The 24,886-nt window shown below is 38.5% G+C and overlaps 1 protein-coding gene across 1 annotated transcript in view; it reads left to right on the top strand.

The window, feature by feature from the left end:
* Positions 1–17,116: 17,116 nt before the first annotated feature.
* LOC103472129 (retinoic acid receptor beta) overlaps positions 17,117–24,886 on the top strand; it is a 195,378-nt gene continuing 187,608 nt past the window's right edge. Inside the window, exon 1 of the mRNA XM_081612782.1 lies at positions 17,117–17,456. The gene's annotated coding sequence lies outside the window, so the exon portion shown is untranslated. The remainder of the gene's footprint in view (positions 17,457–24,886) is intronic.

Below are 24,886 nucleotides of genomic sequence, written 5' to 3'. Positions count from 1 at the left end.
AACTTCTGTGAAATCAAACTCTCCACTTAGGAAGCAACACTGATTGACAACAGGGACCCTCGTCGGGTCAATGGGGAATATATACATACATATCTTTAACATTTGCAATCTGTTTTACAATTCCATACATGACAAAACACTTTTGATCATTATATAAGTCCATATAATTTATTTCTACGCTTGAAGCCATTTAGCTAACTAGAACTGGTGAGTTTGTATTTTGGAACATTTCTTTATGCCAAAACAATTTTTTCAATATACATTTTCTTAAAACTGTATGTTCACTACAGTTTCCTAAATATGAGGAAAAGATTGCCAACTGTGATATAAATTTCATAATATTCCATGGGCTTCATGATTGCATAAAACAGAAGGGTGAAACTGGAAGGATTTAACTGATTTACAGACAAGTCCTTTAGTTGTAAAATCAGGTTGACACCAACAGAGAGGTGTGCACAATTTTGCTCTGGTTCCAAAGGTGAACAGCCTGTTCTGTCCTTGCCCTGTCCCTGACAGCTGGTTAAAGATCTTCCAGTGCAGTGGAGAAGATTTCTCCTGGCATGTTTTGTGTCTGTCTTCCAGCCAACCATATAAACAGTGTACGAGAAACATGAGGTGAACATTATACAGACATTTTATTAAGCATATCTGTATTATTTTTTATTTTAATTAGTATTTTTTCAGTGTTTTGGATTCGGAGGAGGCATGAGGGATCAGCTGCTAGCTCTCTGTAGCATTGGCTTACATTCATTTTATTCACTGCATTTATGCCTAATCCTAACCATTACTACTCCAGTCCTAACCCTGACCTCAACCAAAACTTAATTCACATTATACCTGTAAATCTAACTAGTAGAAGACAGTAGAACTGCAAAAAATAATAAGAAAAGATGCTCACTTTACACAGATGACCTCGCTTTGTTAGTAAATTGTGATTTACTAACACAATTTAGTTGTGTTAGTAAACTAACACAACTAAATTGTCAATGTAAGGTAGATACAGTATGTCTACCTTACATTGACTTCCATTCATTTTTATTTATTCCTACAGTTTAACTCTGACCATTGCCCTAAACCTAGCCCAACTTTATTCACACCTTAGTCCTAAACCTAGTGATCAATCATATTTTATTAATCCCAAAGGGAAATTACATTGCATTCCTGCACAGCCCGTCTGAAGAAACACAAACAGAAAACGTTTGATCTCTGTCATTGCCAACAAAGGGTATATAACAAAGTATTGAGATGAACTTTTGTTATTGACCAAATACTTATTTTCCACCATATTTTGCAAATAAATTATTTAAAAATAAGAAAATGTGATTTTCTGGATTTTTTTTCTCCTTTTGTCTCTCATAGTTGAGGTACATCTATGATGAAAATTACAGGCCTCTCTCATATTTTTAAGTGGGAGAGCTTGCACAATTGGTGGCTGACTGAATACTTTTTTGCCCCACTGTACGTGCACAAGTCCGGTTTCCAAATGAGTCTACAGTTAGAAGAAAGAGTTTACAAACCGTAATGAGCTGCTGCACCTGGAGGACTGAGAGGAACCGAACCACCCAACAAGAGGGCTTTTGGCTGGAACAATGGAAGGGATTCCAAATCTCCTTCAAGTCAGTAAATCAAAACCACTTTGTCAAAATATACTGGTTGTTTCCAGTCACTGATGTCTAAAACTTGGAACAAATACAGAAAGGCTGTAAGAGGGAAACATGTCAACAGAGAAGACATCAGGAGCTTCACAGAACTCAACCAATCAAAAGAAAAAAAAATGAACTGGCAACTAAATCATTTCTCTTTCTTTGGTGCGAAGAAGTCAAGTTTTATTATCATTTATTAATACATTATCTCGTGGTGTTGATCCATCAGACAGCCTTATTTTAACTTTGATGTTTAGCACATTATTTGTAATTTGGATGTTCTGCATAACTTCCTGATGATATAACTGATGATCTGTGAGAGATGATAGATGGTAGACTGATTTACCATCTTTGTCTGACCAGCTTGTTTAATGCATTGTTTATCATGTAATATAAATAACTCATATCATAAGCCACACCCTCTGGAACAGATGTAAGACATGTGGCGTTATGTGACCATATGCTGAGTGGTGCTAAGCATTTGTTAGTCATCAGATGTGTTTTCTTTCACACTGTCTCCCATGCTGCCTCAGTCCAGTGTTCCTCTGATCCATCCCAGGTTGTTGTTGTCATCTCTTCTCTGTCCGGTTGTCTCTCTCTCTCCATCTGTTTAGGACAAACCTCCAACCTTAAAGGTCTTGCTTCTGCTTTCATCAACTCCATCTTGCCCACCGGACATTTTGGGAGACATTAGTGGAAGAGGAAACCAGGATACCAGATAGTGTGGTTTCATCTTTGAGAATTTTGAGAGATAATTCTCTTCATTATTTGTTTTGTCTTGGGTCACTAGAACATAAAGACCTCTAATTTTATCTCCAACATTCATCATTTGAAAACAAAGATCTGCAAAAAGCCTGAAAAGCCTTTGGCTCAGTTTCTGCCTCTAAAGTGAAGCAGCGTGAAGATTTTACATGCTAAATTTTATATTTCAAAGTATAATCACGTCTTTCTAAGGCTAGAGTAATTGTTCCTTTCAAAAGATCAATTAGATTAATGTGTTCTGTGTCCACCAGACGCCGGCTTTCAGAAGGCATTCTTCCCGTTCTTGTGGTCTGTCTGAAGTGCCGTCCAGCCACGGTGAAAATAGACAGTGATGCTCTGGCAGCTGACCCGGTGAACTCGTCTTTCTCTGATCTCTTCCACCTATAAATAAAGTATCTGTGTGCAGCTGAGTGCCCACTCCCTCCAGCTACTGGGGCATTTAGTTCTGGCAACTGTCAAGTAATGTTACAATCAACAACAAGAAACCAGTGAGCACACACAGATACACGAACACACACAGACACATGAACACACACCTACACACGCACACAGAGAGCTCGCTGGCAGATTAGCATGTTGGTGAACAGGGACTAAGTGACCTGAGGAGGGTTTGGGACCAATGCTGAATACTTTGGCTGCTGTGACATCACTGAGCTTAAGCTGAGTCATAAAAATGGAAAGCAGAATGTTATAAAAAAAACAACAAAAGAAGAACAGAACAATACATTTAGAAGTCAAATATGTTTGGTGGTTACAGATGAAAATGTCCACTAATATCCTTAGCTAAGTCACTCCTCATTTAAAAAGCCCTCCACAAAACAAAAGTTTGGAAACACAGAAGCTTAACTTATTGTTCCAGACAGAATTTCTTACATATTAATTTCTTATTAGGGAGAGTTTTATGTTAAATCAATAATTTTGAGCTTTTTTTAAATCATATTCTAATGTTGTTCCCTCATCAAAAACATACTTGTAATGTTGCTTTCAGGCAACCGTTCAGCCATTCAAAACACCTGGGTGGACCTAGCACCACCTTCGAGATGCAGCTCTTTCTTGGAGTTGCAGTTCCCCAGCAACCAAGCTTCTTGCTCACAAATCACCCTCCCTAACTCAGCTCCTTCAGACTAGCCAGCAGCAATTAACAAACACCTGGAACTGTGCATCTGCTGTTCATAGTCTATAGTACAAGACTGCCATTTGACATATTAGCATTTGTTGTGGTTGCTTGGTGAGAGCGAGCATTTAGACATCTCCCAATGGTTGCCGTGGGAGAATAAAGGATTTCTCTAACATACACTTGATTTACATGATGTAAAGCTCAAACAGCTTTACATCATGTAAACAGATGATGTATATCTAGGTTAGGGGTATAACACCCCTAACCTAGGGGTTAGAGTCAAACCTTAAGTTTCTATGTCACGATTTTGTCCAGATTTCCATCCATCCAGGGGTGAAAGTAAGGGGGTACGGCAGGGTACTGCGCACCCCTAAAAGATTTAGCAGAGAAGGGAGCGGCTGTCTGCTGTAAAAAAATCATTGGGTGCATGTGCAGCCACTAATCAGCTGTGACTGATTAGTTTTTCAAGAACAATTTAAAATACGACTTAATCAGTTAATAAATAGCATTTTTCCCATTTCATGTTGTTTCTGAGCTGTTTGTGCTTTGCTAGAGCAGCGGTGCAATACGTCGATCTCGGCGGTAGGTGACAAACTGAACACCGCCAGGACGCTGAGACCAGCACGTCCTCCTCTGGCTCCTTATCAAAACGTTCGTAACTTTATTAAAGAACAACAACAACAAAAAATAAATCAACAAGATGTTCATATTAAAGACCCAACAAAAATAATGATCTCAGTAATTATTGTTTCTACAAGGTGTTGCGCAAATCTGTGCGTTTCGGTTCCAGGCCAAAATAACTAGCAGAGCAGGAGTTTAAAATTAACTAATCAACCACTGCTGTGTTCAGAGAGGCTTATTAATGATTGCAAAATAAATCTCAAGCCTGAAAACCTAATATTGTAACGGACTGAATGTTATGGCTTGCGCAGGTGGTTGCCACGGCAACGGGTGTGCTTAAATGACAAAGAGAGACGGAGAGTAAAAAGGTAGGAGATGTTTTGAGTTGATCACCTGTTCAGGTTGTTTTACCTTTGCTGTGGCTCATCACAGTCGCTGTAGTTTCTGAACGTTCAATAAACGACAAACTTGGACTAATTACTTCGTTCTTTGTTTATGTCATTTACAACAAACATCAAACACGGTAAATATGTTTCATTAAGTATTTGACAAACAAATTGCTTCTACCGCGATAATTTTTTGAAATTAAATGAATTGTATACTAGGGACAAGGGTGTATAGAAAATGGATGGATGGATGGATAGTTTGGACATCTCGCTTTGAGCTCAGAGTCTGAGAGGCTTATCCCCTATCAAACTACTTTTTTGCCTCTTATTTAGTGGAAATATTGATGATGATTAAACTTTCTTCAAAATAATAACCTTTTTCAACCTTTATAGCTCCACTGTTGAAAATGAGGCTCTAACATTCACAAATGACATTGAAATAAAATCCAGTGCAACATCTGGTTGGAGGTGATCCCTCTGGAACCTGTTGGAGGAAAAATATCCCAACTTCAGATGATGAGCTTTAACCTAACAGAGCTCTGTGGTTCCTCCTGTCAGTATGAGAGTCAGGATGAGGAGGCGCCATGTTAGGAAGAGAAGTGGAAGCTGCAGGATCTTCAGAACAAACAGGTCATGATGCTGGGCTACTGGGGCGTATGTTGTGGAGGGGGAGGGGCAATTCATGTGTTTGCATCCACCTGAATAATATGTAATTGCGACCCTGATCATCGGTACAGCAGGTGTTTAATGAGCTAATAGCTGCAGTAGCTAATCTGCCACATGAATCACAAAATAGACAATGGACAATATGAATTCTAGAAATCTAAAATATTAATTCTCTTTATTTGTTCAACAGATCATAACAGCACTGTTACAAGCATTGTACTAAATATAATGCTCTACACCAGTGTTTCCCAACTCTGGTTCTGACCTGTATGTTTCAGATGTTTACCTGCTTCAGCAAAACCCCGATAATCAGCCATCAATTGAAATCAGGTGTGCTGAAACAGGGAAATGCCAAAAACATGCAGGGCAGTGTGCCTTGAGGACCAGGCTGGAAAACACTGCTGTACACCATACATGGTACATATATTCACTGTTGAAAATGGGGGTGATACCTCACAGCCCCAAATTTATCAGCACAGTCTGGTGAGATTATATTTAATGATACTTTTGGGTAAATTATTTCATTTCAAGACTTAAAGAGGCTTCTGGATTAAAAAAAAAGAAGTTTCGTTTTTATAAGTACAATTTTAAGGGGAAAAAATTTGGTGGGACTAGGGGACCCGGACCTCCTGTAGGGGAGGTAGTAGCCTCCCTTTGCCCCCATGTGGATTTACTCCTACTTTGAAATAAACCAGCCTGAGAAAGCATGTTAGACAGAAGACAGTAGAGATTTGCTAGTCAGCTTGTCCTGTTGTGGAGAACAGACACCATTTTGCATCAAAATCACAAGAATCCTTTTAATCTGTTTGAGGATTTTGCTCTATCCAAAAATGTTTCAATAAATTGGTGGGCCAATATAGCTTTACGGTGATTTAGCGCTAATTTGTTGATCATATGATCTTTTTTTTTTCTTCTATTTTCCATTATGAGCTTTTCACCATGAGACTCTAGAAACCCCATGTGTTGTTTTGAACCTGGGTCTGCTCATGTGGAGTTTGAGACTCAGCCTTGGCACCTGTCCCAGTTATTTCCTTAATGGTTCCAAGTTCAAATGCAGAGGCTGTAAACATGCCTGAAACAAAAACCAGGGTGTTATCCAACAGCGACACTGTAACAGCTCCACAAGTTAGAGTTCTGCTTGTTAAGAATGATTTGAATCCAGGCCCTCATTATCTCCTGGTACAATTGTATTCCTGAATTGTATTCCTGAAGGTTGAGTATAAGTGCTGATAATAGTGACTGGTTATCATCGTTATTCTTTCAGAAAACAACATTATTAAAAGAAGCATTAGTTTTATGTTTTTATCACATAGAGTGAAAGTTTTATGGTCCCAATGTGTAACAGAAAAAAAACACAGCCCACTGCTGTCACCAAGTGGTCGTATGTCAGAACTGCAACTCTAACATATAGAAGAAAGTGAACATAAGAGTTTTATATTTTTTGTTGCTCATTTCAGAAAGTCAAACTGATGGTTCATATATATTAATTATACAAAATTATATATTCCAAGTGTTTATTTCTTGTAATTTTGATGGTGAAAATTAAAATCCAAAATTCAATGTTTCAGAAAGTAGGAATACTGTGGGAAACTGAAATAGTGTAAACTCATGTTGTCACACCCTAACCAGCTTATTAACTTAAATCTGCTACAAAGGTTTCCTGAACCTTTAAATGCTCTTAGTCTGGGTCAGTAGGACACAATCAAGGGGAAGACTGTTGACTGGACAGATGTTAAGGTCAGTGACACCCAGAGAGAAAGGCACAAAAGGTCATTTCTCAGGAAACTCTTTGTTCAGATTTCTCTATCCAGGGATATTCGTAGAAAGTTGAGTGGAAGCAAAAAGTGTAGTAGGAAAAGCTGCACCAGCAACAGGGAGAACCTCAGTCTTGAGGAGATTGTCAAGTGAAATCCATTCAAGAATTTGGGGGATTTTCAGGAGGAGTGGACTGAAGTTTCCTAGGCAAGAGCAGGTGCTGCGTTGCTGCTTGTCGGACGTAGATTAAATCATATTTCTGGACAACATCAAAGAGGTAGTAGAAGTACAATCAACTTGTAAAAGCTGGAAATCACTACTTGGTAATTATGTATGTAGTTTGGGCTGCGGCCAACTAGGTATGACCATGTTTGCTTAAACAAGCTAATCAGAACACAGAAGTATAGACAAGTCACAAATATGATAGACCAGGGGTCCTCAACTCCAGACCTAGAGAGGCTGTTGTAGTGTCCTACAACTTTTAATGTGTCCCTGGTTCAACATGCTTCAGTCCACAATCTGAATGACCTCCTCAGTGCAGACAGGCCCTCCAGAATCCTGTTGATGACTCAGAGACACATCTAAAACCTGCAAGAGGCCTGGATTTGAGGATCCCTGTGACAGATCTGTTCCTCAGTTTATTTTACTGCTATGAATCTATAAATTGTACAAGTTTCACTTTCTGAAATGAGAGACAAAAAAATTTTTACTTTTCAGAGATTTTGTTTTTTGAAACGTACCTGTAATGTTAGTGTTAACAAGCCCTTAAAACTAAGTGAAATGCAGCATTTACATCATGCTAATCAGTACTGGAAGAGATGGGACTTTTGTTTTTAGTGGCCTTTATGTCACTGTAGACAGGAAAGTGTTTTGTGAAGACAAAAACATGTGGGAAAGCTCAGTGGACTGGGACTCAAACCTTTGACAGCTGTGCTGAGGACTGAGGCCTCTGTATGGGTCGTGCGCTTTACCCCTTCGTGCCCTAATCAGCGCTAAAAAGTTGCGTAATTTTATTTCGACTATACTACAGTGACAAGCACTTCCATGCCTTTATTGTTGTGCATGTTGAAGTAACTCTTAAATAACATGTATGCAAGAGTTATGCAGATTGCCTTTGTATAATTCTTCACAGAACAGCTGCAATTTACCCTGAAATCAAAAGGGCTTATGAAAGTATGCCACACTTTTAAGATTCTGTATTTGTTTAAAATTTGGAAATAGTGTATCTTTTCCCGTGCATCAAGAGGTACACTGTAGAAGAGGAAGCCAGAGAATAAAAAGGATGTTCTCCATAGCACCATCTGAAGTGTACTTTCTGTGGCAGTGTAATAAAATGAGATCAGAACCACTCAGCGCTATGACTGAACAGCACTCAAGGAGCACATTGGAGAAAGAGACATCACATGGCATCAATTTCCCTTGACTGCTGTAGCTGAAAGCTGGCCACAAGCAATCTCTCAGAGCAGGTGTTAGACTGCACCACATCCTGGCATGATCCATATGAAGCTGACAGGTCTCCCTGAATGCCTGGCAGCGCTGAACCAGCTGTTCATCGATGGAAACAACCCAGAGTGGTTGACCCCAGACCGGACAGTGCTTGATCAGAAATGGGCCTTCTATCCAACTACCAACCAATGACATGGATCTGGGCCATTATAGCAAAGATGATCAAGCATATGAGTCAATACATGATCGACATGTAAAAGGAAACCAGCAGTGCTACCAGAAGAGCCAAGCAACCGTTTGACAGATCGGTCAGCTAGGAATGCAACACCAGACATACCAACCATGTACCACCCGAATTAACTACAAGAAAGCCTATGACTCTTTCACATCAGACAAGACTCACAATCCAAGCAGTGCAGAAATGACTCTAAAACAGTCCACCACATATTTGGAGGGTAAATGATTCTAACAGATATGTGTTCATGTGAACCGATCACCAACCGTCTAGTGAGGCGGTGGTGATCGGTTTACACCACCGATCCAAACAAACTTCCCTACTGAATAACTGACAAACTAGGATTCGGCCCCAGCAGCAGGGGTAGAATCCTAGTTTAAACCAAGAGAATCCTAGTTTTGGTAAAACTAGGATTCTACGCCTGCTGATGACAGAACTGCTTTGTTCATTAATTCAGAATTGTAAAAGTAACAGGTCATTTATTTTCTCCTTCTTGCTGTAGTTCTTTGGTCTAGTAACTTTCTTTGTTTTTCCTCTTGAGCCTTATAAACACGTAGTTGGCAGGCATTGAGGGTTTTTATGTGATATTTGCATTTACAATATCTCAATCTGAAGTTTCTGAACATGAGAATGTTGCATCTTTGATGGAACCACCTCTGTTGTTTAACCACTAGAGGGAGTAGTTGTTCAAATTTCTATAACAGGATCCCCCCACACTATGTCCACGCCATTTTCAGGAGACTCTGCTGTGTTGTGTCATTATCTTTCCTGTGTTATTGTTTCCCATGCTGCCCTCAGTTTGACCTCCTCAGCAAACCCTGATGGATTGTAAGCCCAGTGAGCTCACACCAGCGACTGCTGACCGAGATAAGAAATCACACTCCATAGGCCCAACCCTGACAATCATCCATCTGCACAGAGAGGTGTTGTTCTCAGCAGAAAGGTTTAAACAATATCATTTACCTGGATCATTGTGGAAGGTGAGCAAGGAGCTAAAAGGATCTCAGAGGGGAAGGTAATTGATGATCTGCCTGAATCTGATGCTGAATGAGGAATGTGGACGGTTTAGATAAACTACATCAGTCTTTTCAGGTTTATCTGCAAAGGTTCATTCAAGGATCACAGCTAAACAGCTTTTTCCTTGACCCATCCCACCAGCCATCGCTCATTGCAACAGAAATTCACAACCTTTTCCACCTCGTCACAAGATGCCATGATAATTTATGTGTGATCAAGTTTGAAGGAAATATTTTTTTTCCCTCTTTTTTTGATATTCAGTACTGAATTCTCAGGAACAAAAGAGGGAGACAGGAATCTTACATTTTATCAAGAGAAGTTCTAAGGAATGGAAAATTAAACATGATCAACAACCAGTGGCGCAAAAAGTGGGTATGCAGGATATGCAACGCATAAGGGCGCAGCACCAGAGGGGGCACCAAAACACCGTCTGGAGGGGGTGGCACACCGATGATGTTTTCCCATACACTTCACCGCGCCTTACGGCTCCTTCACTTCGCCGAGGTAAATGTAGTGATTTATACCCTTCACGTATCGTCGCCTCGGGGTGGGGGGGAAACGCGAGTGAGCGTCGGTTCTTCCTTGTTCTTCCTTCCTCCACAGCTCCTTCCCTGGGGGGGGGGGTTCTATGTTTTCGCATCCACCTGAATAATGTGTAGTTGCGCCACTGTCAACGACAACCATTTAAAAGGAAGAGCGAGAGCATCTTGGTCTACAGGAACTAAGGTGGCTGTGTTTGTAGAAACAAAGTTCACATCATGGCAAGTTCAGACAAACGAGCTGTCCCAAAGACCCAGATCTCAATTCTCCTTTTCTGATGAGGTCATCCATAGCCTTCGGTATCAGATCTGAACATGATACAGATTTTATGTGGTTATTTGTTTAACACTGTCAGCCCAGACATCTGGGAGAAAGAACATACTATCCCACATTGGACTGTCCAGCAAATATAGATGGTTTAATTTACTTCTGGTAAACTGACTCAACTTTGATAACTTGGCACAAACAAGAGTATCTGAAGATAGATCAGAGCAGACCTACTAACCTGGAACGGTAATGAAGACCTAAGTCATTGCCTAGTTGCCTTTATTAGAAGAAAAAGATCAATTTGGACATTCTTTAATCATGTATTTGGTGAATACTTTATCTAGATTGTGTATTATTTGAGTTTTGTAGTTCTTTATGGTACTTAAATACTATTAGGCTCAACTGTTTATAGCCTGTTTTATTTCCACATTAAGGGACAAAACAAAACCAGATATATAAGAGAGTCCTACAGATAACTAGCTGATGATTAATCACAATTGTGTATTAATCTTCAACAAATGTGATGCAAGTTTGTTTTCTACATCATCTACGTATCTATTTCCAATTGGAAGCTGCCATTTTCTTAAAGATCTTACTTTTTTCTTATTTCAAGAGGGTCTTTCTACAACATGTATGTTATTTTATTCATTTTTTTCACAATGATTTTTATTAATAGAAATTTATTTTACATCAAAGTACAAAACACATGGTGCGATACATTATATTAATGAAAAAAATACACACAAAACAAACAGAATGGCTATTATTTTATAATATGCTGAATAAAAAACAATATAACATTTTAACATTTTTAGTGTCAGCTGTAGTAAATACTGAATGAATATATACAAAAATGTGGTTTTCTCACATATATGTTTATATATATTGTTATATTTTATCTACAAAATATAACTATGCAGGAATCTATTAGGTTTTATAATATAAAAAAGTAAAATAATTAAATATGTGAAACACTTAATTCCCCATGAACAGAGAGATGTAAAATGATAGAGTAACATTTAAGTTAAGGATGAAACTCTTTGTTGTCCAGCCAGTTCCAACAATCAGTGTGAGAGCGACTACTACAGTTCAGCTTCCTTTTAATTACAGTGCCTTTAAACAGGTGGTTATGTTTGCTCTCAAAAAATAAAAAGTTAAAACCTGGCCCCATGAAATGCATTAACCCCCGACAGCCTTCACCATGCTTATTAGCATGCTGTATTTCTTTAATCGTTTTACAATCTTTCTGCGTTATCCCCTCCAGTTTTCTGTCATCACATCATCGCCTTTATAGCAAATCAATCAGTTTTGGTTGAGAAGTTGATGCTGCTAACTAACCTGAGTCTTCATGACAGGCTCTGCTATCGGAGTGAAGCTTCATCATAGCAGAGAGCAAAGGGGGTGGAGGGTGAGCAACACTTATACAAGATTGATTGACAGCACTAAGACCTTCCACCTGGCTCTGATTGGTTGTTTCTAGTGATCATTGTGATCACTGAGAGAAGACAGAGGAATTAGATTTGTTTCACAGATTATCTGTATCAGTCCATACTTTAATTACATAGTGATATTTTTAACAAATAGGTAAAAAAAAAAATCAAAAAAATTACAAACCGCTGTTTTAAGGAGCCTGTCAAATATATTCCAAAACCAAACCACATAGAAAACATTTTGAGTCCCACTGTGGACTTCATTTGGACCGTTTCTCTTTCCTGTTCTGGATTAATTAATGATTAAATATTAAATATGATTATTTCTCTTACAACTACTGGTTCCAATTAAGGATGAGCAGTTTAAGCATGAGCAGCAGTGCCATCATCTGGATGGAGGCCACACCACAACACTAAAAGAAGATCCATCTAAGTTATTAGTCAAACGAATGGAATACATTTTACTCCAATAAAAGCATTATTTGACAATTAATCATAAATTGATTATTTGTATGTATTCCTAATTTAAAGGCAACTTTCAAATTGTAATCTGTCTTTGTTAATCTTGCTTTAAGTTATGGTGTTTTCCTCTCTTTTAGGGTTGATTTACATATTGTAACCAGTCCCAGAACTCCTCTCCTTCCTGATCAGTATGTTGATTGGACATCCCTATCATGTCTGTACTTGCATAGACTCATTTGACTGTTGGAGGTCCAGTTATTTTCCTGAGATTTTGGCTGTGTCTCAGGAATCAATTTCCCATAATCAAGCAATAGGTTTGAGATGTGGCCTTAAAATACATCAGCAGGTACACATTCAGTTGAGACAACCACTCTGACTCTAATGATATATATATAATACCAGAGTGGCTAAACCTTTGAATTTTAAGGAAATACAAAACAAAAACTCATCAGTTTGGCATTTAGTAGACCAAATTGTTTTATATCCTAAATTATCTAAAACAGGAAAGATTTAATCTGGTTTGATGTTTTTATGCTACACAAGATGTTATGTGGTGCTAAAGTCCAGAAGTGGGTTTTTCTTACAACTCTTGAATTTTCTCCAGTGTTGGGTCAGCTTCTCTGTGTCTCTGAGTACTGAGTGCTAACAGAGTGAGGAGGAGTGTGAGAATAATTGAGTGTCAGAGCAGCAAGAATAAAGGCAGACTGGTAATCGTCTGGCTCAGCAGCAAATAAAAGCGATAAGGAAAACTCAGTTGAGATGGTGTCAAAAAGAGGAGTTTGCTTCCTCCTTCCTGCAATCACTCTTCTCTTTCTCTGACTGTCTGCTGAGGAAGACACAGATAATATCTTCAGGAAGAAGAATGCCCACTCAGCCCTTAGTGCTGATAACATCATAATCTTTTTCCCGCTGAATGAGAAGAGTGTGGCATGGACTACATTAGGATGTCACAAGGTAGCAGTATAATGGCTGGCCCGTCTGCTTGTCTTTCAGCACAAAGAAAACAACTGTTTGAAGTAGAGTTGAGAGATTGGATCTAAAATATCAACATCACGTCAGTATCAGTATCAGTATCAGATTCATACTAATGTTCCCTCTTGAAATTTTATTTTATTTTGAATTGTAGTTTCTCAAACTTAAAACAGATCTTGCTTTGATTTGTTCTCAAATGAAAAGTTCTTGCACTTTGTTTACTTAGGAAAATGCACACAATATATGTTATTATTGAGTATTTTGTAGATGGCTATAAACTTCATCTGAATTCTGTCCTAGATTTGACTAAAATGATTCTAATAAAACAATGAACCTAACAACAGGAGTTTGAGGATACATCAATCTTAAATGAAAAGTATCAGTATCAATATCGGTGTTACTGGCATCAGATCGATACCAAAGAAATACAGCATCACTCACCTCTGGTTTGGCCTCTGAAACTTAGAGGAACTGGGAATTATATGAGAAAAAAAGTATAATTAATTCATATTACCTCAGAGAAACTTTATTCCAATAGAAACAATGTTTCAGATTGTTAATGAGCATAACATTTTCATCTAAAAAAAAACAAGCAAAATAAAAAAACATTATTTGGGCACAAACGTTTCACATAAATCAAATATTCACATCAAGAGTCTCTTCGGTTAGTTTCAGCATTGTTTTGATCTTTTAAGTCCTGGAAAACTTTGAGGTGAGACCTCCATGGATTGGACTTGTTTGACCAGAACAACCACAGAATGCTCAAAAATGTGGAGATTCTTAGTCAACACAGTTTTTTTCTAAACAAATGAACTAATTTTATAAGTTTTTTGTCTTATATTAAAATGTACCTAATGGGAAATTCAAGCGTGACAAAACAGATTAGAACAGAAGTATCTGTAAGGGGGGAAATATATTTTCACAGCACTGTCTTATAGCAACAAGTCATATAATTACTACCAATGTCAAAACATATGTCATAATATTAATCTCTGTCTGGGAGGCTATTAATAATAAATGAGTCTGGATGTATATCTGATCTGGAGAAGTGGATCTATTTGTTAGACTGTGAACAGGTAGACCAGGTATAAACTCCCTGTATACTAGGAATTATATCAATGTAATTCCCCCACAATCATTTCCGAAAAGGAACTTTTTCAGAATTATTTCTGGTGGACAATTCTACGAAAATCTCCACAGCAGCTCTGAAAGACTCCATTTTTAGAAGCACCACAGAAGAACAAAGGTTCTCTCATTGTTGACTCAAAGCTTGCATTCCACTGTTATCAACAGGATGAACCAGTGAATCAGTGTAGACACCATCATAATGTCCTGTTGCCATGACTACACACTTACGGAGGAGGGCCAAAACTAGCTAGTGACCAAGTCTTTGACTGACTGTTGCTCCAGTTCAAATGTTTAAAAGGTGAACATAGTTTTATGATGACTGTTTAATGAAATGTCAAAACCCAGGAAAATATCTTCTGCATAGGATTTGATTCATACTGACTTCTTTTTGTTTGGATCATGACTGAACCAGTCTGACTTTCTGATACTCGGGTTGACTTTGAGTTTAATTTTTCAGAATAAACTGTTCTAACTTGAATTTGTAAGGTTCTTAGAGTGTTCTGGACCCAAAGCACAAAGACTTCTGTTTTGTGCCTGTTAAAAAATCTTTACTGACCATAATCATGAGAATGTGGCAAAAGTAATGGTGCTGCTGCTTTCAGGTCACAATCTGGAGTTTTGACAGAGAGAGAGACAGAAAGGATCGTGTCAGTTTACCAGGGATTGTTTCACTCCGGCTACCAGTTCAGCTTGTTACACTAACAGCTGCAATGATCTGACTTTACCAGTGGAACGATCAATGTATCTGTAATTTGACGACCGGGCAAACAGTCCAGGTTGAACACCGGACAGGTAGAGCAGGCAGAAACATTCAATGTGTGTGGAGCAACCATCTGAATTCAAAGACTTGAAGCAGGCGTTGAAGGAACAGGCAGAGATGGAGTCAGAGAGCAGGCAAAGGCCACGGTCAGGAGGCAGAAATCATATCAGGTACACAATCACAATATCGGACACGAACCATCAGAGGCTGTGATAGAGGTTCACAACAGATTATATAGAACTGAATGAGTGCAGAGCAGGAGTTTGAACAGGGCAGCAGCACAGGTGGCAGGAATGGAGAGGATCAAGAGTGAATTGTTTTAGCTGAAGCTTCATTAAACACAAATATCCTTTATCGTTCAGCAGTGAGACATTTCTGTACAACAGCAGCAAAGGCTGTCAAAGCATGTAGACTATCACAAATACAGAATCTAAAATATATAAGAGCTGAATAATAACACTGTATAGTAAAAGCAAAATCTTAACATGAATAAATGTGTACTCCAGTTCAAAGGAATGTGCAACTTAGTTGGTTAATTAAAAAATGTACTAAATGTTTATGTCTGAGCATAAAGACAGACCATTTACAATTAGTGACAATAAAAACTGTGCTACAGCAGAGATGCATAGATGACGAGGCCTGCCACGATAAACAATAAATCAATTAATAACATAAAAAATGAAAATTATCGACCTTATTTTAATTTATCTCTTTTATTGTTTCTTCCTGCCTTTTTCTCTTTCTACTGATGGCACTGGATGAAAACAGGCTGGTCTCTGACCCCTCCCTTCCTCATTTCCTTAGCATAAGGGAGGAGTGAACTATTGCATCAAGTAGTCGGATATCTAAATCTAATGATTATTGAAGGTCAATCAATCTATTATGCAGACTTCTAGTTTATATTCAAGTGCATTTTTGTTAACGGAGACTGAGAATCCATTTTATTTTTGTTTTTGGTTGTTTTCTTTACCAGTTCCAGTGTAAAATGTTGTTATGAAAATAAAGTGTATTTATTTTTGGCAGGATGTGCTGGAAGGATATTTTTATGTCATTACCATTACATCAGATTAAAATGGTCTTCAAACAATATTGCTGTTTATTGCAATAATTTTTGAGACAATTATTCGCTCCGTAAACTTTGTTATCATAACAGGCCTACAGATGACAGCAGAAATGTTATTCAGAATGAGTGAAGTGGTACCGATGCCGGTGTAGAGGCCACATGACACACTTCACCAGGCTGCATCCTCCTTTGACTTTAGGGAACATCCACACTTCAAACAATCCAACATGGTGAGTATCTCCAGTTTGAAGTTGGAGTGGTCCTGATGTCTTTTAGAGCAGAGTACATCAGTTCTACTAACACACCACTGGAATGTCTCCATCAGGATAATCAGACCGTCCTTAAGATTGTTGGAAAGAGAAGATTGGGTCAAAAATCAACATAAAAATCTTACAATGTGAAGCAGGCAAAGGACAAACTGGTCAATATTGTATTGGCAGAATCTTAGACTACATATCAACTGACCCAGACAACTACTAATAAAGTCAACCAATGATGGATAACAGATGGATAGACTCTATCTATCTATCTATCTATCTATCTATCTATCTATCTATCTATCTATCTATCTATCTATCTATCTATCTATCTATCTATCTATCTATCTATCTATCTATCTATCTATCTATCTATCTATCTATCTATCTATCTATCTATCTATCTATCTATCTATCTATCTATCTATCTATCTATCTATCTATCTATCTATCTATCTATCTATCTATCTATCTATCTATTTTCTTACACCCTTCATAAATGGATTATAGATTTATAGGTCTCCAGCTCAAGACTTTTGCTCGCCCCCAATCAGTCTTCAGCGGCGGATGAACAGCGCTTTGCGCGCGTGCGTGTGAGTGTGTGTATATTCTGGTGTCACGCGGTTAACGGTGTCAGTTTAACCCGCTCGCGCTCCCACCACGCTGGGTGAGACCCTGTGTTCGCCACGCTGCGGTAACGCGCCCGTTAGGAATACAATCTCCGGCTTTGAGCTGCGGCTGCGGCTCGGTCCGCCGGTAACTGAAGGACTTCACCTCTGCCTCGGTTGCCTGCATGGGAGGACCTAACAGCTGCTCTCCTGTCCTCTCCACTGCTCTCATGCTGGGGGGGGGCGGAAGATTTGTCTCCCGAAAACTAACCTCCAAAAACGACGCACGTCTCAAACACGGACGTCAAGACCAAGTCACGGGTAAGTTTTCTGCTTGCTTTCAAATGTTTACGAAATTCTGCCGTCAGTTGTAGCATTATTGATGTGTGCAATTTAGAAAAAAATAAATCAATACACCTTCAGAAAGTTGTGTAAAATCTGCAGCAGGTGAGCATGAGTGGTGCCATACATTCTGGCGCTTTAGGTGAGTTTTGGTGGAAGTGAATCAGTGAGGATGGATCAGTAGATCAGTGTGTCTGATGATTGTTGTGGCTGTTTGTGGTGACACCTGGCAGGCTACCTGTTGCAGCCCACAGCTGACCTGCTTGCCAACGGTTGTCAGGTATCGATGCTTCTTTGATTCATGTAGAATCCAGACGAGCAGATCTGACACCATCCAGCTCAGAGCATCTCACTGTGGTGGACACATTCTTATTCCTCAAATTGTAAATAGTTTAATTTAAACAAATAAATAAAAAATGCATTCATGTCAGCTGTAGCTGTGAAGGTACAGCTGCATTATTAGTCAGTCCACAAGCTATAAGATGCACAGAGAGGACAACAAGAGACAAGCACTGAGTGTTTGAGGTCTTCTTCCTCATGCTGCTGCTGGAGGGACTCTGAAGTCTACCTGAGAGACAGACCCCCTCCTCCCCTCCTCCTGCAGCCTCTTCCTTCTCAAAGCTCATTTCCCATGCTTTTCATGCCCGCAGTTTAAACCCCTTTGATGTTTTCTCACTCTGAACCCGGCACAGTGAAAGAGCTCCCTGGTATGTAAATGTTCTCTGATTGACTCCTGAGTCTTTTTAATTAACCCACTTGTATGCACGCTGCAGCTTTGTCCTCTGTGAAATGCCATCAGGGCTGGAGGTGGAGCCGTGATGGAAGAACATGCTGTCAGTGGGATCCTCAAAGTTAGCGGCAGGTTGTGTTTCAGATGATGCCCGGTTTGATATTTTCTGTGACTTACTCCTGCGTGAAATCCTTGGCGGTGATGTTAAAAGCAACACTTCGCACAGCGGCGGTGATGCAGCTGGCAATAAGGACTGCAGCTACATGATTTAATATTAATGACTTCGAAGATATCAAAAAGGAAGATCTGAGACGCAATATCCTGAAGGGAACTTATATTGATAAAAAGCTTAATTCTAATTGCAATATTTCTCCAGAACCTTCATGTTGAACCTTTTGCTCAAGTGCTTTATTAAATCCATACATTTTTTTGTTTTATCAGGAGTGAAAATAATATTTGTGCCATTTTCTACTTTTGTAAATGCTATTTCTGCAAAATAAAATACTCAAAAAAAAAAACAAACAAAAAAACACCAAGCAAACAAAAGAACAACTTTCCCATCATAGTGGACTTTGTTCCTTTGTTCCACCGTACAGAAACTGGAAGCTGAGGATGGATGCGCCCAGCGACTAGCCATGTGATTTCCACTTTCTGTCAGCAGGTGGCAAAATGCTCTCAGGGATAAGCAGAGATCCTCCCATCTGCTCCTGGAGGGGCAGCTTCAGCAGACACATCGCTGCTTCTCTGTCTCACCTCGGACATTTTTCTGTAAAACATATCAAAGCAACATATTCAGCCTGATCCCAATGCTCAGATTTTTTACAGAAAGTGACTGTTTTACTCTTTACATGGTCAGACCAATCTTCAGAAGAAGTTATTTGGCACGGGGACCAGAGTTGGATTTCTTCACACCTCCCCAAGCAAACAAGCTAGAGTTTGATTAAAGCGGACCGAACAGGGCTGCTGTGGATCCACCCTAAGGGGATGAAATGTGTTTTTCAGGAAACAGAAAAATAAAACACAAATATGTTCTCCTGAGAAGGCTGGCCTGATGACCTCACACATATTTGTCATATTTTTAAGCTATTGTGGCGGAACGTATATCTGTGCTCATAAAGCTGAATTCATCTGCTCTGGAGTCAGGTTGGCCCCAGAGACTCATTTACATATTGAACATCCTGATTTCTGAACCAGATCAAAAAGGTTGGGGATATTTGAATTTTGGGTGAAATTGATAGGAAAGGCGAAAAGTTCATGTTAGTGATGCTGTAACCTTAGAAGCTCTCAATGTTCAGTTGTAACAACAGTGGAGCACATCCTGTTGTCCTTCAACATTAATTACAGCTTTACATCGACTCAACAAGGTGACTTAGAGTCTATAAGTGTTTCACCTTCCAGCTTTCAACTCAACATGAAGAACTTCTCTGAAGAAAAACAACCCCGCAGCATGATTCTGCCAGCACCATGTTTCATGGAAGAGATGATGTGTTCAAGGTTGTATGCAGTGGTAGTTTTTTTTAAACACAGTGTTTTACATAAGAGTAATTGCTCTGGATGCACAGATACAGTGTCTATTGCTGATAACAATACTGCTGATATTGTAGAATTTATCAATATTTTATTTTATCAACATTTTTATTTGATTGATCATCAGAATAATCTATAGATTACTCAATTACTAAAATAATTGCAACAGCACTACAGCCACTGCACTGTAATGAAGTGTAGTACATTGAACTGAAACAGTCTGCTTTGTGAATGAATATGGATTATATGGATTAGGATATACTGGTTGTGTTTTGTCGTTCTTGGTAGTCAGTGTTGTAGTGGATGTCAGCAGGTGTAAAAATCATTTTATGTTGGGCAAATATTAAAATAATTCTTCTGTTCAGGTTTTTACCTATTAAAACAACTCAAACATGGGTCAGGTATGGACCTGTCAGGTATGGACCTAATGTCCAGGACCTGCTGTAGTCCTGCTGTGTTTCACTCTGTTTTCACAACCTGCTCCTCAGACTAACTGCTCTACAATACAAGTTCATGTCTGCTTCAGAAATTGCTTTTAGAGCCTCTGAAACGCTGAAGCTTCTGAGCACTGAAACCCTGTTTCACAGTACAAATGCGTTAAGACTGAATTAGATTTTTGCTGGTTGAAAATCTAAAATACCTAGAGGAGTCAAACCTGAACTGTTTACACTGAGCTTATAGTTAGGACCAACATTAGTTACTGTATCCCCCCAGCAGGGTTGGGTTCATAGCAATATTTTGAATTGACTAACATGTTCCTTGATGTGGTATTAACTTTTCATTGTAGCCCAACCAGAGTTCAGACTTGGAACTGATGGAGAATCTAGACTCTAGATTCTCACTCTCTCTAGATTCTAGAGAGAGTGAGAGATCATTGTGATGGCAGGGAATCCTTCAACCTGAAGGGTTTGGAGCAGATCACCAACAATGAATCATCACAGGAACAAAGAGATCTGCTGAGATCATTAAAGATTTTTACATCAAATACTTAGATTACATTGATTAATATGATGAGAACAAAACAAAGATTACTAAAAACCCTGAAAGAGCAAAAACTTGTCTTTTATTTCATTATAGCTGATTTATCTGCTGCAGCTCTTACAGCCTCACTCCTCTTAAAGCACACGTTACTATTTCAGCTGCTTGGGTCATGGCTTTGGGTCAGATGGAGTGAACAGTATATCCAAAGAAGTCAGATGTTTTTTTTTTTATTATTCAGGATAATATCGTTTTTAATGAAGACATCCCAAAACGAAGCTGTTGATCTGTCCATCCTGCTGTCTTATTAGCAGGATGCCACAATTAAATAGATACAGTGAAGGAAACAGTAAATGAGTAAGATGGAGCATGTAATGCGGAGCGTCAGGGAGCGGCGGGGTGAGAAAAAGAGGAGACACGATTACAGAGAAGGCTTTGAAGTGGAGTTTGGCTGTGGGAATCCTAGTGTGCCTTCAGGGGAAAGCTCCTCTCACACAACATCAATAATGAATGAAAGATATCTTGTTCAGTAGAAGATTGAACTTAACTGGCATACTGATTTGTTACCATGAACCTTATGTAAAAATTGCATCAGTGTGTTTGTTATGCCTCATTAGTTGGATAAGACTAAAGATAATGGAGGAGAATTTATGAGGTTTGGAAGCAAACAAAAGAAAAACATGGTGATATTTTCACAAAATCCATATTATCATCACAGAGTGGCCATCCTGTTTTACTTACAAACAGCATCTGGAGTCATTTCTCCTAAGGACACTTGGAATGCCCATGATGGCAAACACTTTAGTGCATAGTTAGGTTTGTTCAAACAAAGACCACATTGCTGACAGTTATACATGCAGTGTATTCATTGTGTATGAACATACTAGCACTGTCCATACACTGGTATGAACAAAAGCATTCATACCAGTGTGATTATTTTCATATTTTGTCTCGTTACAGTCCAACACTTTTATGTGTTTGATTGGATTTATGACAGATCAACATAAAGCAGCTGGAAAACGATTTTCCCTGGACTGAGTGTTGACCCTAGTGACTGAGATCAACACTTAGTTGATCGTTTTATTACATTTTTAAAAATGGAATAAAATGTATTGATTTTTAAAATGTAATAGATAGTTTATTTTTATTTCTACAATTTCCCAGAGGAAAAATCCCAAGATTAAATAGATAGATATCTCGCTAAAATATCTATGTTAGTAAGACATAGTTTATTAATGTCTGGGCTGAGATAGGCAGTAAATAAGATGATGTAGTTGTCTTTCTTTATGTGTTTGTTTAGTGTTGATGTTCTCTTGATGCTGCCATCTGTCTGAAGACGTGGAACCTGTCTGTACTCCAGCTTCAGGTCCTCTGCAGCCTCTAACAGGTTTCCCTCCAGGATCATCCTGGATTAACTCCATCCATCTTCTAATCAACTCTGACTAGCTCCCCTGTCTCTACTGAAGAAAAGCAACCCTACAGCATGATGCTATAAATAAGATGTTTCACTGAACATTAAATTCAAATAAATTCAAAAATATTTTGTTTATCCAGAGGCCAAATTAAATGTTGTTATATCTCATACTCATATCTTGGAAGAGTTGTTGTGGATGGTGATGCTGTGGGCAGGAAGATCAGTTTACCTGTTGCACCACAAGTGTTTTCTTTTTTTTGTCTACTCATCATTTTTCCTGACCCCTGAACATGGTGTTGACCTGACCGACAGAGATCAAGGCGGAGTGAGAAATAACTTTATTTGTATCTGGGATGAAATAGGAAGTTAAATAAGACAATTTAGTCATCTTTCTTTTCTGTGTCTGTTTAAAGCTGTGAGATTTTCTTGACATAATGCAATGCAATCTGTTTGAAGTGATTTGTATCTAAGGCAGAGTTTGAAAAGCACACTAACATCAAGCTGGGCGTTCATATCTGCGCTTCTCTCCCTCTTCTTCTCTATATCCTTTTTCTCCTCTTTCCTCATCCACATTCCCTTCATTGTTTTCCAGAGCACAAATCCTGGAAAACAATAGATAGATCTTAAGCTGTGTCCAGCTTAAGATCTATCAGTGGCAAAAATGTGAATTTTTGACAATTTCCAACCCACTTTAAGATTTTGATCAGGAGTGTATGTATAGTTGGTAGTTGAACATTCTGATCCCTGATCTGCTCTCATGTGTGTTTTTTTTTTTGTTAGTTTAGGGTTTTTATTCTAGACCTACTCCTACTTTGATGACTGTCATGTCAGAAGTTGGTTTGTTAAAGGGAAGAATCAGTCAAATAAACTAAGTTTTAATTTAACAAATGGAAAAGCAAACATTGATTATGATAATGCAGTGATTTGCAGCGACAAACTAAATGCTTTATGAGTTTGCTTGATTTTCAGTCTGTGTGGGCAGTTTTTTTTTTTTCTTTTTTGCTTTTGTGTTACTAGTGGTCTTTAATCACAGGAAATTGGTAGACAAGACAGGACTGGGAATGAACCTCTGGACAGCTGCATCAAGAATGGAATATAAAAATCCTTTATTGTCCCACAGTGGGAAAATTAATCAAATATCAGCAGCAAATTAAAGAGAAGTGGAAGCATGCATTTTCAACACAAATGTGAAAATAACAAATAGGAGACGGTAATAGGATAATAATACTGTGCAGTTAATAAAAATAGATTATAAACATGTTCAACTACAAAATAGGTAAAAGATGTGTATTTTTATTCATTACCTTGTAGAGTGGAGGCTGTTTTTACACAGTAACTTAGATGAATGACAGACGTCTTTGTGAAGTGAGGCAATTGATTTCTGCATGAAACAGGTTAAGATATTTTAAGTCTCTTTTTTTTGCAGCTGAGATTTTATTGATTGGTTTCCACTTATCAAGCAAACAGAACAAAACTTGTCGGCAGGCGGTAGTATTTACACTCTAACAAAGATGGACATAGTTACAGGTATGAAGCAAAATTCGGATTTTCAAATTGTTGTGTGAAAGTTGACCAGAATAGAGGTTTATGACCCAGTGACCAGTCGCTGTCTTCACCGATGGAAGGCTGCCCTTTCAGAAAGTTTACAGTAAACATTAGCGTGGCGTTACCCTCGGCTCATTTTTATGCCACAAATGGGGATATTTTTGCGTCAGGCTCATCATTTTAAATCAGTGACTTTATCTAGGAGAGTTTGAGGCAGAAAAGCAGTGAATTTCTCAGGTCCATGTTCATCGTCTCCAGTCCGTTCCCCCGATGTTTTGCTTCTGTTAGCCTAGCCCCTGATTACCAACATCACTACGGATGTTGGTAATCAACTAACATCCGTAGCTGGAGGAGCTCCAAGAAGCTGGAGGAGCTAAGAAGCAGCTAAGAAGCTTAAGAGTGAGAACTCTTCACTCTTAAGAGTGAAGAGTTCTTAAAGCTACTCTTAAAGCTACTCAGATTCTGCATAACATTTTTCATTGAGATAATGTAATTTTGCATTCTGTTGCATTCTGTTGATATACTACACATGGGGAACCAATATGTAGTTCTATACTTTTACCTTTTTATAAACTTTTTATACTTTTCTTGCTTTTCTTTTGTTATTTTGTTTGTATTTTCTCTAACTTGCCTTGTTGAAAATATGTAATGCGAATAAAATGACCTTACCTTGTTGCATATATTTTGGATAGCCTTAGCTGTCGTTAGCTTGCTCTCCTCTCTCTGCATCATGCTGGCTTTGTCTTCAGTGTTTGTTGGGTCTGCCATCATCTGGTCGTAGTTCCCCAGGTTTCTTTTTCAATCTGACAACATGGATAGTTGTTATTTTGAAAACAAACTGAATTACTTTATTGAGTTTAGTAGCACTTTCTTGTCTCTGATCAGGACAGTTTAAAGTTTTAAACTGCCATCTTGGAAATGCTCCTGGAAAAAAAAAATAAAGCAAATAAGCATTTTAGGTCTCTTTAAGTTAAATACAGCCTGAATGAATAAACTTAAGCTGTCAACTGACTAAATACATTAATCTATTGAAAATAGACAAACTGTTTTTTGTATTTATTTACAGCCTCCAACTACCCAAACAGTTTGAACAAATGACCATCCAGGTTTGTCCCTGCAGCTCTCCATCAGGTTCAGAAACATGCTTTTTGTTCAAAGAAATTATTTCTTCCTGTCAACTTTTCAGCCAGCAGGAGGAACAGAGTGATTTCAATT

This window comes from Poecilia reticulata, chromosome 11 (assembly GCF_904066995.2).
Source record: "Poecilia reticulata chromosome 11, P_reticulata-male-v2, whole genome shotgun sequence".
Taxonomy (NCBI): domain Eukaryota; kingdom Metazoa; phylum Chordata; class Actinopteri; order Cyprinodontiformes; family Poeciliidae; genus Poecilia; species Poecilia reticulata.
The sequence above is the reverse complement of the archived record's forward strand: the minus strand, read 5'-3'. Positions and strand labels throughout refer to the sequence as shown.